Source organism: Microtus oregoni, unplaced genomic scaffold (assembly GCF_018167655.1).
Source record: "Microtus oregoni isolate MIOR12 unplaced genomic scaffold, Mior012 000034F_ref0000314, whole genome shotgun sequence".
Classification (NCBI taxonomy): domain Eukaryota; kingdom Metazoa; phylum Chordata; class Mammalia; order Rodentia; family Cricetidae; genus Microtus; species Microtus oregoni.
The window spans coordinates 14,143,876-14,162,304 of record NW_024543093.1 but is presented as its reverse complement, the minus strand read 5'-3'; the positions used below and the strand labels follow the sequence as shown (position 1 = coordinate 14,162,304).

The 18,429-nt window shown below is 46.0% G+C and overlaps 1 pseudogene; it reads left to right on the top strand.

Moving 5' to 3' along the window:
* Positions 1-4,283: 4,283 nt before the first annotated feature.
* LOC121432323 lies at positions 4,284-17,763 on the top strand (annotated as a pseudogene).
* The last annotated feature ends 666 nt before the right edge of the window (positions 17,764-18,429 follow it).

Below are 18,429 nucleotides of genomic sequence, written 5' to 3'. Positions count from 1 at the left end.
GTGCAAGCCTACAAACCCCCCCATCAATCTCATGTTTCATGCTCAGAGAGCCAGTACTATATGTGATGTTGTTGACAGGTTCTGCTGACCCTAATGGCCTTTGTGTCCCAGGAAAACAATGCTCTAGGTGACCACTTTGCATCAGGGAGTCCTGTCAGCAGCATTCTTAGTCCAGAATCCCTCCTTTCAGACGTATTTTTATTGTTTCAAGTGGAGCCATCAGTGACGTGTCTTGCCTTCAGGGCACCTGCCTTACTGTCCCAGGCAGGACAGGTTTCTCTTTAGTGGGTTAATCTGAGCATCACAGCTGTTTTCTCTTCTCCCTCCTTGTCTGCCACGTCAAACACTCTCACACCCCTTTCTGCACAGACTTCACATTTTCATGTCTTTCTCTTCTGCTCACTGTGCTCTTTCTCACAGGAGACCTGGATAGGAGCAGTGAGGAGTAACCATGGCACAGCCTGAGTGTAGCCAATCCTCAAATTTCCTCAGCCACTCAAATTAGCCCATGGATTTTGAATCCAGCTTCACTCAAGTTCTCGGAACATGAGCAGACTGAAGCCAATGGATGCCTTGTGGCCCTCAGAATTTTACCTAAATGACACCATCATTGTTCATATTCCTGTCAGCACTGTGGTGCCCTGAGCTCTAATCAATGTTATGGGTATGGGGCCATTCAGAGATTCACCAGCCTGGCCATGAATACATTTTAACAAGTAAGAGGCTTTATTAAACATTGGCCAGGTCCATACCTGAGTCTAATGCTCAGAGTATTGTGCTAAATTACGTTAGCCAGGGACTTTAAAAGACAAAACGCACAAGGCTACATACTTCCTGCCTTTGAGCAATCAGAGACAAGCACATGTGCTGACGTATGTCCTGTCCATGTGCTGTCAAGCAAGCATCCTGTGCAACTGGAGCAGCCAACCCCATTAACAGAAGCGAAAACACGTGGTTTGTTGTTTTACGTGACCAACAGCCTCCAGCATTCCAGGAAAGGCAAGTGGCGCTTACGGGTTAGAGGTGCTTTTTGTTTTATAGATCTCTTAAACAACCAAAACTTATAATATTAGGCACTACAATCAGAACATCCCATTCTGTTCTGCTTATAGTAATCTAGGGATTGTATATCACAGAATTTCAAACTTCCATGTTCCTTCAACAAACCAGCCCCAAATTGCTCCTAATGTGGTAAGGTTATCACACTAATGACCTCATTCCTCATATAAATTTCCTGTATTAGCTACTTTTCTCTTCTCACTGATAAAATACCTGGAAAAGTTAGTTAAGGAAGGAAGAGATTCGTTTTGCCCAAGGGTCCTGTCCATCGTGATGAAAACATATGGAGGCAAGAGCATGAGGCAGCTGGTCACACGATATCTTAGTCAGGAAGCAAAGAGGTTATTTGTGGTATTTGGCTCATTTTCTTATTTTTATTTAGCCAGGGAATACAGTCCTGGAAATAAAGTTGCCCACATTCAGGATGGTCATTCAACCCTTCTGAAAGACTCTCCTGGGCACCCCCAGAGATCTGCTTCCATGGTGATTCTAGATCCAGTCAAGACAACAGTGATGATTGACTATTGTGACCATTATATCAGGGTCTGTGTAATTTATCAGAAGATTAAACTTTGCTATATGTCATACATTTGTCTTATCATATGTAGCCCAGGTTGGCCTTGTTCATATTCCTCTTGCGTCAATCTCCTAAATGGCCTGATTATAGGGGTAATCTTTGTTTATTTATAGCTTAATAAATTAATTTAAGAAGCTGACACCTGTGATTATGGGGTTGGGAAGGCCAAAGTCTGTATAACCCCAAAGCCTGGGTGGGGCTTCAGACAGGTGTGTTTTCAGTGCACACTTCTTCCTGACTGTGGAAGTCAGTGTTTGTTCTCAGGTCCTTCCAAAGATTCACAATGGCCAGAGGAGGTCATCAGTTTCTTCTGGTCTTGACCCCAGCAGCAGTATCGGTTTCTGTGGGTGGAAAGAGAATTTGGTTGAGACACAGTGTCATAGAAAACACATAGAATTTAATCAGAGCAAGGAAGGAAGCAAGAATATACTCCTAGAAAATGAGCAGGTGAGGGAGCTGAAGTTGCATTTTATGTTTCAATTACTATGCCTAAGAAATCCATGAAACAAAAATGCCTCTGCTCTGCAAGCCCCTTGCCCAAGGACAGGTAGTTCCTGAAATGCTGGAGACCACATGTGCTCACTCCCCTAAACAAGTTTGTTTGACCCATCTGTACCGGTGTGCTTGATCATATGTGGCCGGGAGGATGTACGTAGCAGGAAACATCGTAGGCTCTGATTGGACCTGATGGGAAGTGCAATGAATTATGAAATCTCTTGTTAAGTCATTGCCATACTTGATTCTGGGCCATTTCCCAGGAACTTGGATATGGACCAGGCCAGAGTCCATCCACCCGCCCAGTATTTAATTAGAACTTACTTCAAATTTGACTTTAAAGTGTGGTAGTGGTCATGTTCTCACATTAACACTACCAAGTCCAGCAATCAAAAGCCCCCTTTGGTTTACCTAATTAATACGCCCAATAAAAATTATATATCTCATCCTAACATGGGGTTTCTCCTTTCCCCTTTATAAACCACCATTTGCCTATGGGCCACATCTGTCTCCTCTCTATCCAGTGGCAGTCCTTCGCCTTCTGAGACAAATACCCCTGCCCTTCTCCCTGTTACCTTCCCCTTCTCCCTCATTCTCTGTCTCTGTCTTTGTCTCTTATTCCCTGCCCTCTGTCCCTCTGGGGAAAATAAATCTCCTTTGTGCTGAGAACTTGGTCTTGGGGGCCCTAAACTGATCCCAACTTCTTACAGAAATAGTTGTGCAAAATGTTAGAACACGCATGTAGGTACAAGTACTCCTGAGGTTGAAAGTTTACTAGCAGAAAGGGGAACGGCACTCTGTCAAGCTCCCTGGAAAGGAAGTCATGAAGTTGCTTTAGTCTGACCTTATCATGAACCACTAGGCTCATCTGGTTTTTGGGCCCTGAGCTAACCAATTACCCTTTCTATGTATGGACTGTCATTATTCTCTTCACACCCCGTTTCAGGGTCTTCAGCTAGCCCACCCATTGTTCTTTATGTCCTATTTGAGGGGGGAGCTGTTAGGGTTCCTCAATGACTTTGTTTCCTCTCTAAGAAATAGGAAACGTGGCCATGGGAGATTTCAGTGGCTGGTAAGTCCAGCATACAGCAAATCCAGGGCAGTTTCTGGACAAAATGTGTATGCTCTAATGATAATGCTAATCTTCCATGCTAGGGAGATAGAAGATTCCTGGCTGTCTTGCTTGCCTGCATGCTGCTGCTGGTCTTTTTCGGTTTGACCCCTTCCCCTCCGCGTTTCTGCTTTCTCCTTAGATTCCAGGTGTGTTTTCCCAGCTAAGCCAGACAAGACAGCAAAACCGGTGAGAGAGCTCTGCCGGTTCTAAGGGGTGATTTTGCAGCGGAAGGAGGGCATGCTAGCTGCAAGCGCCTGAGAACTAGAGTGGGGGCGCTATCTGCTGGAGGCTTGTTGGGGTTAAAAAGAACTAGATGTCCTCTCTGGAGGTTGGGTGGGGAGTGTAGGAGAGATACAAATGCAATGGCTTGTCCTGGCAAACAGAAGCCCACTTTTCAAGGTTTCTGAGGAATGCTGAGTATTTACTGAGTCAGAGTCCAGCCTAAAATGAGCCCAGACTGCCATCTCAGGTGTGCATGTGTATGTGTGTGCGTGTGCGTGCGTGTGTACGTGTGCGTGCGTGTGTGCCTGTGTGCTTGAAACCCGACCCTGCCCAAGTAGGAGGGAAGCAGCTGACCCTGGGAGGGTTGGATCATTCGGTCCAACCATCTACACAGCTACTGCGGGCCAGAAACGCCATAAATAAATTCCAGAGGAGACAAGAAGAGGCCCTCGGGCACGAGCTGCTTCTGAGAGAAGGTATCAGGATGGGGCCTGGCAGAGAGGGCCCTGACTCGGGGGGAAAAGAACAGCTCTATCACAACTTGGGTGGCTCCATGGAGCTACTGGGCCAGCGGACCGGTGGTTTCTCGGCAACTGAACCTGAGTTTCATACTGGTCAGTTTTAGATGCTGGACGGTTGCCTCCAGTAGCCCTCCTCATCTTGTTGTACCTCAGCTCTTTCACTAGACTCTCCCAGCAAGACTGCAAGTCTTCACTCCATTCCAGCTGCATCCCTAACCCAGAGAGTCACAGCCCACAGCTCTGGAGTGCTCTCCCGGGCCTCGCGAATCTCACCTATGTTCATCTACCCTACAGGATGCAGTCATTAAGCCGGTCCTGGCTGGGCGTGGACCCAGTGCTGGCCTCCCCCTGGCATCTTCTGCTGCTCTTCGGGGCTTCTTGGCTCGTGGCTAAAATTCTGGCCTGGGCGCCCGCCTCAGATGCTTCCCTCAGGCCCCTAAGAGGAACTGGTTTTTGGGACACCTGGGCACGGTGGGAGTGGCAGGAGGATGGGTCGGGTTGGGTGGATATCTGATAATAAACAGACTTGACGAATGGGGATCAGGGATCGGGGGTAGGAAAAGGCAGGGGCGTAGGACAGCAGAACCGTGAGGGAGCCCCTCTCTCCTCCCTGTCCCAGCAAATCCACCTCTAACACCTCACACCCCTATGCTCTGGAGTCTTCTTTTCTTTTCTTTCCCAATCTAAACCTGCTTGGCATCACATCCCCACTGGAACTCACGGTCTGAGGTCTCTCGCCCTGATCTGTGCATGTCTGCCCTACTTGGGAGCTCCCAGAGTGGGCTGCTCAGAGCAGGGACATCCCTGGTCCGTTCACTTTCTGCTGTTGGATTTGAGGTGTCACTGTAGCATGTCCGAAGTTTGGCTTTTTCTTGACCCATGGCTGTTGATCGCAGGCCAGTGTCTGTACCTCTCTGGGCTGTTGCTTACCCTATTGAAATGAACTGTTTTCCCGACCTTCACCTACAGGAGCTCTGTGGGGCAGAAAAGAGATACTTGCAGTCTCATTCCTCCAGCAGCTTGGACTTTGTTCTTTCTTGTATTGTCTTCAGCTCTCAAGGTTTATAAGCTGACTCTAACGTCTATTTTGGGTCAAAGCTGAGGAGTTTTAAAATTTGTCGTGCCAGAACGGAACAACCAGTGTCGTGTGTGCTGCTCTTCCACCGAGTCACTTAGGGACCACTCTGGCCTCTCACACAGACCTAAGCTTCTGGAAGGGGCTGCAACTCAACACCCTCTATCCACAGTGCCCCTTGCTCCATGCTGCACTGGCTCCCTGTTGTTGTGATCGCCAGATCCATACCCTAACTCATCCATCTCTCCACAGCCTTCTACTTTACAGGGGAGATCCCCTTCTTTCCAGGAATATCATTGTCACAGGCTTCAGAATGACACCCTCGCTTGTATCCCTTAGATCTCTGTCATCTTTTTGTGTCTACTGCTGGCTCCATCTTCTCCCGACATCACGCAGCTTCCCTGCCATTCTTCTCTCACACCCGCCCCCACAAGCTGCCTTCTTACCCAAGGGTCCAGCTCCTGAGCTGCCCATCAGTGCCCTTCTTACATGACTTCCATGATCACATCTCTCCTGAGTAGGGAACCACGATTTGTAAACCTTTAAGATTCTTTGCTGTGAAGCTGGGGAGATGCCTACTCGGAGCTGGTGTTAGTAGGCTGTGCTCTGGTTCAGGGACAAGGAAGAGAGAGCTGGGTGGAGTGAGACTAGCTGTGAGTTTACTGCAAATGGGAAGAGTGGAGAAAGTGGGGAGGGCGTAAACAAAAGATGAATTGGAATTTGGAGATGAGAAAGATCATATGGGAAGAATCCCATAGAGACAAAGGGAGACACACAGACACACACACGGACACACACACGTGGACTAAGAGACAGAGAGACTAAGACAGAGACAGAGAGAAAGAAGGAAAGAAAGAAAGAAAGAAAAGTGGAGCATATTCTAGTTTGCTTCTCTATTACTGTGATAAAACACCATGACCAAAAACAACATGGGGAGGGAAGGATTTATTCAGCTTACATCATAAATGGAAGTCAGGGCAGGAACTGAAGCAGGGCTATGGGGAAGTGCTGCTTACTGGCTTGTTCCCTAGGCTCATGTTCGGCTGCTTTTCTTACATGTCTCAGGACCACCTCTCCAATAGTTGCTCCACACACAGAAGGCTGGGCCCTCCTACATCAATCATTAATACGGAAAATGCCTGCAGACTTTCTTAGAGGCCAGTCTGCTAGATGTGTTTATACAGCTGGCTTGTGTCAAGCTGATAAAAACTAACAAGCCCAGGAAGTGAGCAGATGAAGGAAATGGAGAGAAGAAAAAAGGACACTTAAAGTTAAGAAAAAAAATACACAGGTATACATTTAGATTTAGCTAATAATTTTCTCCTTTCAGTTACACATCAATCTTTCTGTTGTCTACATATAGGATGTATATCATGTATCTATTTATATCACCTATCTATCTATCTATCTATCTATCTATCTATCTATCATCTATCTATCTATGCATATGTATGTATGTATATATGTATCTATCTATCTATCAATCAATCAATCATCTATATACCTACTTATCTATTATCATTCTTGGTTCATATATATTAGTCTATACAACTGTGTATCATTTATCGTATGTATGTATGTATGTATGTATGTATTCATCCACCTAGCCATCCATCCATCCATCCATCCATCCATCCATCCATCATCCATATTTAGATCATAAAACAGAGAGATGAGGAGAGTTACACATCAGAGAAAAGTATGTATATAGAAACGTGGGTACACTAAGAGACACACGTAGTGAACCCTGGTGGACTTAGTAAGAACCAAAGATGAATAACCCAAGTAGGAGGGTGAGAACGGTGGAGTGTGGTGGGCACAGAGTAGGAGCATCTGGTACACCTGCCAGGACTAGCCTCCACTTTCTTCATCCTCAGATCCAGAACAATGAGGAAGGAATGCAGATGGTGACTGAGATGGGCAAGGTCTTCCGAGATGTCCAACTCTGTTGGCTGGGACCCATCATCCCTGTGCTAAAGCTTGTTGACCCTACATTTATTGCCCCCCTGCTCCATGCCCCAGGTATCTCTCCCAGGATCCCAACTCTTGGCCACTTCTCTGTTTCTTATCTTGACTGGGGATGTAGCTCAGCAGTAGAACACTTGTCTACCAAGAACAAGCTTTAGGTTCCATCCCTAGAACTGGGAAGAAGACTCTCTTTTATGAATGTTTATGTGTGTACATATGTGTAAGTGGGTGCACACGCATGTGTATATGCATGTATGTGGAGGACAGAGGACAATCCTTCTTGTCATTTCTAGAACCACTGTCAACTTCGTCCCTCACTGGCAGGAGCTCACCAGTAAAGCTAGACCCGCTGTCCAATAAGCCTCAGGGATCCTCCTTGTTTCTTCCTTCCTTGCTGGCATTTTTACATGGGCTCTTGGGATGAAACTTAGATTCTTAATGCTTGCAAAGCAAGTATTTTACTGACTGAGCTATCTCCTCATCCACAAGAATTATGTCTGCCAGAGGGGTCTTTAGGTACAGTTGATTCTAGATACCTTACAGTACAATCAGGAATCTTCATCTTCTAGTTCTATTTTCCTCTTTGAGGATCTTATCTTCTTGCTTGGAAAGATGTATTCAGTCATTCAATCACCAAGAAAAATTCTGTGATCCTAGATGAAGTTATAGATAACCCACCCTGTTTCTTCTGCTTAGTTCAATGAGTCTTGACTGTCCCAGCAACCTTAAAGGCAACTCAAACACGGAGATGGTGTGGGACAGAGATGGTATGCTGAGTACTGCAGGGGATGTCCAGTGGAGTCCAGATGGGTTAGCTGTGTCTGGTTGGTCCTGGGGCTGCTTGATGGCTGGAGAAGGCAGAGGCACACAGCTCTGAGAATAGAGATGCCCTTAATTTTGAACACTTAATGCTTAGTGTGGCATAGAGGAGAGAACTAGAGGGGTCTGGGACATATCTAGGTCACATTCAGGACTCTAAAGGGACCATATTTCAGTGCCAATCTGGGATTATTTGAAGGGCACAATTTGGTCATGCCAGACTTTTATATACCCATGTTGTGTCATGTCAAGGAATATCATGTGTGTTGTGTCTATGACAGGTTGTGATGACATGTGCCCCTGTCATACATATCAGGATGTGTCAGGACATGTAAGAGGGCTGCAAATGACAGTGTGTCCTAGGTCTTTGCAAAGGCCTGTAGAGTGCTGTGCTGAGCTCATATATGGAAGACAGAATGGACCATGTAGCAGCCATGTGAAGGCATGCTGGGGCCCTGCTGGGATGACCTTTGCTCTTTCTGCTGCTGCAGTCTGGTCTGGTCTTGTCTCACCTCCTTCCTCTTCCCTGCTTTCTTTGTCCCTGTTCCCTTCCCACCTTCCTGTGTTTGGAGGGGAGGTGGGGAGCCCTGGAGCTGGGAGTCCCCACCGTCTCCCAAAGTTCACCTTTCACCCTCTCTATGGCCCCTGATTGTTTTCCTTCATGGCAGCTATGGTGACCCCCAAGGACATAACTTTCTATGGCTTCCTAAAGCCCTGGCTGGGTGAGTACCTCAAGGTGAGGATCAGGGGACACCTTGGGGATCAGAGGAAGCTTCCACCTTTGCCTACTGCCCTGGCTTCCCTTCCAGGGGATGGGCTCTTCCTGAGTTCAGGTGACAAGTGGAGCCGCCATCGCCGCCTGCTGACGCCCGCCTTCCACTTTGACATCCTGAAGTCCTATGTGAAGAATTTTAATAAGAGCGTGAACATCATGCACTTGAGTTCCTCAAACCCAGGGTCTCACAAAGAACACTGCAGAACAGGGAGTGACTTCCGCCAGATGTAGTCTGAAGGTGTGTTTCTGCTGCATGGACTTGGGGACATCAGTTTTCCTCACCAAACCTCAGTTTCCCCATCTTTAAAATGATCCAATAATCTGAATTTAAAGGTGATCAGAAGGACTCCATGGAGTCATGTTTCTAGCATGTAAACGGGGATCACAGAAGGCCAGTATCTACTTCCTCTTACAGAACTTCTGGAAAGCCAACATGTTACTGTCGAGTTTTACACAGCAGACCTTTCTTAGTTCATTGACCTTCAGCTGGGCATGGTGACATGCTGTTGTATTTCCAGCACTGGGGAGGTGGAGGCAGAAGAATTGTGAGTTCAAGGTCCATCAGGTCTTGAGTATAGTTCCAACTAGCTAGCCTCCCATGGGCAAGGCCTTGGTTTCTTTCAGCAGCATTGAGGAAAAAAAATATTTAACTGCTCTTGGTAGGGCAGCCAGGCCTTCCCCTTCATCCCTTCATCCTTAGGGAATCATTGCTTTGCTAGTGTGGAGATATTGATTCATTCGAGACAGAGGAGGTAGAATGCTCGATGGCTTTCCAAGCTACATTTCAGCACAGAAGCACAGAGTCTTTTTCACAATGCTCTTGAGCGAAGAACAAGTTCTCAATTCAGTTCAGACCTGGGGAGATGGGTCCCCCCTCCCAGTGGAACTGCTCTCCCAATTTCATCGCAATGGCTGATGATAGAGGAATTATGAATCCTGGGCCATTTCTATAGTCACTTATCACTGTGCTAATGATGGTGATAACTACTGATAACACTTACTGAGCATCTACTGTATGCCAGTTCTGGGATCTGTTGTCTGTTGTAATTTCTGCACTGCTCTGAGGTAGAGGTGACTATGACAGTTACATTATAGATGGTAAATCTGAGGGTCATAAGGATCAGGGAGCGAATACAAGTCCACCAGCCAGAAGAGAGTGTGAGTGATGAGCAGACATTGAAGTATGGCTTGAGGGACAACAAATACGTTCAAGTTGAAGGCTTGATTAGTAGTAGCTGGAGAGGGCAGAAGCCTGACCAAGAAGGTGGTGGAGTTAACTGAAAGCTCTTGACTCCTAACTCTGCATCTCCTACAATCCCACCTTCTATTCCCTTCCGAGTCTGGCTTCTCTGGGGTCAGGTAGAACCTGAGGCAGAAGACCAAGAGGAGGGTTCCAGCAGAGAGGATGTCCTGATGTTTTGCAGGGACACGGGTTCAAGGGGCCAAGGCTTAGCCTTGTCCTTGTCCTCTTCTCGAAAGGTCAAGTGGAAGCGTCTTGCTGCAGAAGGCAGCACCCGTCTGGAAATGCTTGAGAACATCAGCCTCATGACGTTGGACAGTCTGCAGAAATGTCTCTTTGGCTTTGACAGCAACTGTCAAGAGTGAGTCCCTGTGTTAGGCCAGAAACCTGTGCCATGGATCAAGAGAGAAGGTTGGGGAGGAGGGACTGGCAAGAGAGAGCAGAGGGAGCTCCCTGAAGGAGGTGGGTGACCACTGCCATATAAGGACACGGGAGAAGGAGACAGAGTAAGTGGTCCTTCCAGAGTTTTAATTATTTAAGTAAAGACAAGGAGATGTGGATGAGTGGGACCTGAAACAGGCAACGAAGCCGTACATCAGAAACAAGTTTGGAGGATGTGTTTGATTTGTTTTTATGACAACATGTATAAGCAAAATATGTTTTATTTATTTGTTTATTTATTTATATTTTCGTTTTTCTAGACAGAATTTCTCTGTAGCTTTAGAGCCCATCCTGGAACTTGCTCTGTAGACCATGCTTGCCTCAAACTCACAGAGATCCACCTGCTCCTGAGTCCTGAGTGCTGGGACTAAAGGCATGCACCACCAACACCTGGTTAAACAAAACATGTTAAGAAGGAAAGACATAGTTTGTCCACTGGTATCAGTCCATCGTGGTGGGGAATGACAGGGCAAAGCAGCTCCCACCACGATGGCTGAGCTTCCTAATCTTTGCTTCTCAAACAGTGATTTGAGGCTGACCACATGGAGAGGATTTTACCTCTTGTCTAGTGATGTGGGAGTGTCATCTATCTGTTGCTTTCATTGGTTAATTAATAAAGAAACTGCTTGGCCTTTGATAGGCCAGCCCTTAGGTGGGTGGAGTAGACAGAACAGAATGCTGGGAGAAAGAAAGCCCAGTCAGGCAGTCGCCATGATTCTCCACCTGACACAGACGCAGGTTAAGATCTTTCCTGGTAAGCCACACCTCGTGGGGCTACACAGATTATTAAAAATGGGTTAATTGAGATGTGAGAGTTAGCCAATAAGAGGCTGGAACTAATGGGCCAGGCAGTGTTCAAAAGAATACAGTTTCCGTGTAATTATTTCCGGTAAAGCTAGCTGTGCGGGAGCTGGGCAGCAGGAAGCGGCCCGCAGCTCTTACTACAACAGTCTCGAAACTCCCTACCCCATGCAGATGTGTGTTTTTACTGATCTCAAAGATGCCTCTCAATCTTACGTAGATTACTGAGGTAACCATCACGGATAGTTCTAAAGTGCACATACCTTTTCTTTCTTAGCCTCGTCTTCCTTGCCCTTCTTCCTTTCCTTTCTCCTTTACCTTGCTTCCTTCCTTCACCCTTTTCTTTCTTGACAGCATCTCAATCTGTAGTTAGTCTGGCCTGGAACTCACTATGTAGATGACATTGGACTTGCACTTCCGATCCTCCTGTATCCACATCCTAAATGTTGGGATCACAGCCAAGAGTCACCATTTCCAGCTAGGAGCCAGATCTTAAAGGCGTTACATAGCCAGAAGGGTGTGAACTCCATCCTGAGTTTCCCAGGTCATAAGAGAAAGTGTATGTACAGAGGGGAGTCCTAGTTACAGCGAGCTTGGACAATTTAATCAGCAAAGGAGCTTCATGGAGATATAGGATGCAAGGAACCAGGAGAGGAGGGTCTGAGCCTGGGCAGAGTCACAAGAAACCAAGGGAGAAGAGCAGGAGCAGATGCTGAGTGAATTAGAAGAGGAAATGATGTCCATTTGTGCCCTGGAAACCTGGATCAGGGAGCTACTTGTGGGGAACAGGAAACAGAATTTGGGCTTTGTGGATGTCCTTTTCAGGATGGATCCTGGACCTGGGACTCTGGCTGGAGCTTCTCTGGGGTTTTTGTGTGTGCTAACTTGCTTCCTCTCTGGCCTCAACTGCAGGTCTCCCAGTGAATACATTGCTGCCATCTTGGAGCTCAGTTCCCTGGTAGCAAAAAAGTACCAGCAGCTCTTTCTGTATGTGGACTTCCTGCACTGCTGATGGGCGGCGCTTCCTCGAGGCCTGTGACCTGGTGCACAACTTCACAAATGCTGTCTCCAGCCAAAGTGTTGATGAGTTCCTGAAATCCAGGACTAAATCCAAGACTTTGGACTTCATTGATGTGCTCTTGCTGGCCAAGGTGGTTTTATGTGGGTTATAGTAATGTTAATGTTCTTTGTTAGATAGAAAACATTGCATTCGGTCAAAAGGATACTGAAGAGCCTTCGATGGTACTTGTAAAACAAAGGGCAGGTTAGAAAGAAATTCCACAGGAGTGCTTCTGTTGAACACTGTGTGGAAGGAGCAAACAACAGCAGGAAATCAAGGAGGGATGTGTGGGGCAGGCTCTGGGGGAGACAAGGCGGGGTCCTGTGAGTACAATGGCTATGAGAGCTGTGTCAGATCAGGCTCAGCAGCCCTGAGACATGGCAAGCATTGAGGGCCACATTTTGTCTTCAGGATGAACACGGAAAGGAGCTGTCTGATGAGGACATCCGGGCAGAGGAAGACACTTTCATGTTTGGAGGTGAGGGTCCTGTACAAATACAGAGGAGGCAGCGATCAGTCAATCCAAGGGCCTCATGGAGGAGGCTCCATTATACCCTTGATTTCTTGTGAATCTGCACCAAGTGTAGATACTCCTGTCCTGACTCCTTTTATGCAGTTTCTATGTCTACTCATCCACCACTTTCTATCCCGCCAGGGGTGTTAATACCTGAGCACTGCCCACTCTGTGGTGCAGAGATGGTCAGAGATCTAGGTTGGCCTGTGTGCCCCTCAGGCCACGACACCCCAGCCAGTGCTCTCTCCTGGACCCTATACAACCTGGCGAGACATCCGGAACACCAAGAGCTCTGCAGGCAGGAGGTGCAGGAGCTGCTGAGGGGCTGTGATCCTGAGGAGATTGAATGGTGAGCACAGGCCCATGTGGTCTCTGTTGCTGTTATTATAGGTGTGAGCCACCATACTGGGTGCTACAGGGTGGCCTGGAAGTCAGTATCTTAATGCCTCTACATTCAGGGATTACACTCCCAGTTTGAACACCTCTCCATCTAATTCATTAATTAGTTTGCATACAGTGTGTTAGGGTTCATTATGGCGTTTCAAACCTAATTTCTTCTTCTTGATTCTCATCCCCATCTCTAGTATCTTCTGTATGATCTGTTTTACACTTTCTCCTCCCACCCCTTGCCTCTGTTCTATTTTCATGCTATCTCTCTCTTTAACATCTTGAGTCTGAGCCTATAGAAATCCTAGAATATATCCTTTGGGTCACACGTCATTTGTTTGTTTATTTGCAGCAATTTCTTTATATATATATATATACATGCATATATATGTATGTGTATATGTGTTTATGTGTATATACATGTATGTGTCTATACACACACACACATATCAGTAATTGTAGATATCACTGAATCTCCCATCTGAATTTTATTTTGTCCGTAGTCTCTTAATATACAGAAACTATTTTCTCATTCAGGTCGGTTTCTTCTTTATTTGTTCCTGCATTTTCTACTCTAAATGTTTAAATATCCTTCCTGCTAGGTCATAAAAATATCGCTTCCCTTCCTCCTGTCTGGGAAGGGGTTCGCGCAGTGGAGGCTTAGAAAGCTGGCAGACTTGCATTTCTTTTCTCTACTGTGCACACCGGCATTACCAGTTGAAAAGAATGTGTTGCACACCTCAAAATAACCAGAGGAAAGGATTTTGAATATTCCTACCACAAGGAAATGACAAATCTTTGAAGTGACCGATACGCTAATTCACTTTAAAAGTTTAATGTTTTATGTGGGGGGAGAATCTGCCCTGTTTGGAGGAGACATTTTTTCCCCCTTTTCTGAGACCGCTTCTCATGAAGGTCTCAGTGGCTTCCAACTTGCTGTGTGGCTGAGGCTATCCTTGACTGTTCTAATCCTCCGGCCTCCACCTCCTCACAGCTGCAATTCCACACCTGGTTGATGTAACACTTTTTGTTTGCTTATTGCTAGTTCTTCTTGAACTCTCCTACTCTACCTGTCCACTTCTCAGACATGTGTGCAGTCTTCGGTCAACGCCTTATTTCCAGGTATCCATGTGCCCACCTCATTCTGGATCCCACACATCTCTTTTCATGTTCTTGTGGAGTAACATAGTTTTTTAAAGTTATTCTCATTTTTGCTACTATGGTTTTGTAATAGGTTTTAGTAAATGGTAGGTGGGCTCCTTTTAAAAAATTTTTTTTGAGATGGTCACACTATATAGCTCGAGCTGTCCTGGAACTTACTATGTCGATCAGGGTGGCCTCCAACTTAGAAATCCCCCTGCCTCTGATTCCAGAGAGTTGGGATTCAAGGTACGAGCCACCATTCATGGCTCCCTTTTTATGTTTAGATTGACTTGTCTTTGTAAATTTTAACTCTTTTAATTAGAATAAGGTTTCCAGGTGGGGACACAGTTTAGTTGTGGGTACTTCACTAGTGTTTGAGTTCTGTGATGCCCACTGCTGGAAAAGAAGGATTGCCATGTTCTAACAATAAATAAATAAATAGTAGAGAAAGGAAGGAAGGAAGACAAAACATGGAACTCGGGAGGTTTCATTGAGAAAGGGACGAGGACAAAAGAGGGGAGTGGAGGGTGAATATAATCAAGATACACGGTGATGAAAATATCAACAAATAAATCCTGAAAGGGAAACAACTCTCAAGAGTTTGACTGGATGATGTTGAAAATGCTGATCATTTGGAAAACCTGGCACATTTCTCGTAATAGATCACCCTTGAGTACGGAGTACATGTGTGTACTCCAGGCAGCTCACAGCACGGGGAGAGACACTGTGACCAAGGAAACATATAGAAGAACGTATTTCATTGGGCTTGCTTACAGCTTCAGAGGATGGCGCTGGAGAAGCAGCGGAGAGCTACAGGTGGCAGGCAGAGGAAGAAAGAGAGGGAGGGAGAAAGAGAGAGAGACATACTGGGCCTGACATGGGCTTTTGAAACCTCAGAGTCCACCTTCAGTGACACATCTTCTTCACCAAGCCTGTATCTCCTAATGCTTCCCCAAACTGTTCACCAAACAGGGACTAAGCACACAAGCCTATGGGGCCACTCTCACTCAGCACCTTAAAGGATACTTTTCTTCTACTAAAAAAATTAAATTATGTTCATTCATTCATTCATTCATTCATCTATTCATGTACTTATCTATTTGTGTGTGTCTGCACAAATAGGCTACAGTTGGCTCTCTTTTGCTATCATCTGTGTCCTGGGGATTGACCTTATGTAATCGGGCTTGGCGGTAGGTTCTTCTACCATCTCAGGTGTCTCACCAGCCCAGGAATATTTATTTCTGCTTTTGTTATTTCACGATATAGTTTTTTTTAATGCAGCATTTCCTGTGGCCCAGGCTAGCCTCTAACTCCTCCTGCCTACACTTTCTGAGGCTAAGTGCCACCTCACCAAGGTCAGTGAATAAAAATTTTAAAGCATTTTCATTTCAAATGTATGGAAGCATTTGAGAGGATACCTTTTGAAGGGTATGTTTCCTTGCAAACATTTCTAATACAAGGTAAAGCTTTCTTCTGGTATTTTTGTGATTTTCAGTTTTAAGGCTTATTCTTCAGTCCAGAGCCATTCTTGGTAGCGGACCTCTGTAATCTCAGAATTTGGAAGGCAGCGGCAGGAGGATCAGGAGTTCAAGGTCATTCTTCAATGCTTGAGACGTTGGTTAACAAACAATCAAAATAACAAATAGACATCTTTGATACGTCTGACTGAAGAAGGTGAAGGTGGTTAGTATCCCTGGATGGTAGCGAGGCTGAGTGGGACTCTGTTTTGCTCACGGTTAATTGTGTGGTGGTTTTCTCAGGGACGACCTGGCCCAGCTGCCCTTCCTGACCTTGTGCATCAAGGAGAGTCTGCGGCTGCATCCTCCGGGTACAGACCTAGTCTGGGGCTGCATCCAGGACATTGTGTTGCCGGATGGTAGAGTCATCCCCAAAGGTGCCCACACAAATTCATCTCCAGTTCCCTCTCTCATCCTCCTCTTGGTTTCCCTCTCTGGAACCCTTCCCAAGCCCATGCCTTTCTGTCATGCTTGGTGGCATCAAACCTGCAACAACCACCCAGGAGAGAGAAGCCGGTGGATCTGAAATTGAAGCCGTCGTGTACTTTCATATACATAACTAAAAAAAGTGAAAAACTCACACATATAAAACAAACACACACACACACACACACACACACACACACACACACACACACATTGAGAAGAGAGAGAGAGGCAGGGAGAAAGACAGAGAGTCTCCATGTAGTCCTGGCTGTCCTGGAACTCCTTATGTAGATCAGGCAGGTCTTGAACTCAAAGATATTCCCCTGCCTCCAAAGTGCTGGATTAAAGGTGTGCGCCACCTGGTGGCCACTTTACTCCTGTCTTTGCTATTGCTCTTCCTCTCTCCCTCCTGCCACCTCCTTCTCTTGCTCCTTCCATACTTTCCTCTATTTTCTTGTACATCCTTCTTCTTTCCTACTGAGTTTAAAATTAGAGTTGTTTGCAGGCATGCATCATGGGCAACTTGTCAGTGACTACACTCCTGAAGAAGAATGATAGTCACCTCTTGGAAACCATCAACTGTCAACTGCCCCAAAGCTAGGAGTGGGACCTCGTGTACCCTGCCCCACCCATGGTAGGGTGTTGATGGTCAGGTGGCCACAGCTTCAGTGAGCTCAGGAAGGTAATGGCCATGTTATGTCTAGAAGGCAGGTGTTCACAGCAATTCTCTCCATCCTTCAATTCTAAATTCTCCTTCCTCTTCCTTAATGGTCTCTGAGTCTCATGAGTGGGGTGGGATGTCACTGTCACATTTACAGCTGAGCATTCAACAGTACCGCATATCCAGCTCTTTGACTAGTTATGAGGGTCTTAGATAACAGCTGCTCACAGCAAAAAGATGTTTCTTTGGCCAAGGTTTGGCCTGCAAATCCAAGGAAGTGTTTGGCTGCTATCAAAGCAGTCACACCACCACGGCATCAATCCACACATCTTGTTCAGAAAGTCTGTACTGTAGCATTTGGTCAAGTGCTAGGTAATTCTATTGGTGACCCTTCCACTCCCAGTTCACACTCTCTGGCACAATGGAAGCTAGCCAGAACAGAAGAAGTTTCCAGGTTATTTCCGTCCTGATTTCTCCATGTCTTACAGAGAATGTCTGTTGTCTAATCAGCAATGTTCTTTTGGGAAACTAAGATCAATATGAATGGAGCGTGTATTGTGTTGGGAGCTTGTAGAGCACCCATAACCAACCAAACATAGATGAAAGCCTGTGAGAGATGAAAGCAACTGTAGGTGTCTGAGGAGGAGAGGGATCCAGTTCACGGGCAGGTCTGAGGCTCTGCTCTATATTCTAAAGCCTACTCTTAAGTGTATTACATGTCCATCATCATTTTGTTTATATCCATGTAATCACCTATGCTTACTTACCAGACCAAGGTCACCTGATATGTTCATGATGAATGTAACCAGGCCAGTTAGAGGGTCCACAGTAAAACTTAATCTGTGGCAATTTTATTGAAAGCAATCAGACTTTTTATACCTTTATTAGAAACATAATATAATAGCAATTGCCAAAATCAATACAGGTATAGTTGCCAGGATACAATGACGTCTGCAAGCTATACAGGGCACACAAGATTAATGACTAAGACCAATTGTCCTGTCAAATTCCGTGTTTCGTTGACTTCTAAGGGAACATACAGAGAAACACAAAGCAGCCTGCATGCTTCACTGCCTGGGGGGTGCATTGGTCTCTCAGGGACTGGAAGGCACATTGTGCCCCAGGAGCCCTGGACTTGAACCTGAAAAATCTATGACATATGTCTTTCAAAGCTGTTAGGTCAGGCCAACTCCATTGTTCTCTGCAATCCATCTTTAGTGATTCTCCTGCCTCAGCCACGATTACAGCAGTGGGCCATTGCGTTAGCTCTCTCGTGTCATAGCTAAAGGAATATGATAGAACTGAAGGACCGTTTCTCAGGAGACAGGAGTCTTGGAGCCCTTGAGGATGAGGTTAAATGATGACTTGCGATCTTCAAGGTCACTAAGGCAACTTAGATTTAAAATGAGATCACACTAGTAGGCTCACACACTTCCTTCTCCCTAATGATGTATTCCACTGAAGTTACCACCTATGTAGGGGGAATCTCCTTTATATCCCTTCCCTATCATTTCTGGACTTTTAACAGCCCCCTCTCATCATAAGACTTAAATTAAAACAGAGTTTTAGACACAGAAGCACATGCCTGTACTCTAGGCACTGGGGTAAGGATGC